Consider the following 754-nt stretch of genomic DNA (forward strand, 5'->3'; position numbering starts at 1 on the left):
ATCATACATTAAATGCTTAGAACATTTCTAATGATTCATCACTGCATTATTCACCAAATCACATTCCTCAAAATTATCTCCCATACGTTTCTTTGTTATCTTTGTCTAACGGAAATACACATTTTTACCGTTTCCTTTGTATCTAAAGGAATACCCTCTAACGTTCTATGTAAACCACTCCTACTTCTTTATATATATATCCCTTTTTTGTATAAAGGTTTGGTCTGGACTAGTGCTCTTCTATAGTATTCTTATAACAGCCTTTGACTCACGGGCAAGCGATTTCTACTCGTTATTCTTCAATAATCCTCCTGATCAACCCCGTATTATATCAATAAAGCGGTAAAATTTACTCTGCGTCCTCACAACGTATATTCGACGTCTTCACAAGGTAAGCCTTTAATTAAAGTTCTGCTTGCTCTTAACTCAAGGCTAAACCTTCCAAGTCTAAACGACTCGGTAAAGGAAAGGAATAATTTTTTTCACAACAAAAGTGTGATGGACAGTTGTCAAAAAATTATTTGGAACAGCTATTCTGTTATTAATATAAGGAAAGGCACAACTTTTAATTTAAAATTCTCCACTTTAAATTATTCACTATTGATTCCTAGTGAATTGAGATTAGTTCTTTTTCAGTATTTTTTTAATGTTTCGACCCTTAAGTTTACCTTTTCATTCAGTTTTTCTAATTAAATCTGCATAGTTATTGATAATACTAATGTTACGACTCTCCATATCAGCTTTTGAGATCTAA

Source organism: Loa loa, assembly GCF_000183805.2.
Source record: "Loa loa unplaced genomic scaffold supercont3.115, whole genome shotgun sequence".
NCBI classification, from domain to species: Eukaryota; Metazoa; Nematoda; class Chromadorea; order Rhabditida; family Onchocercidae; genus Loa; species Loa loa.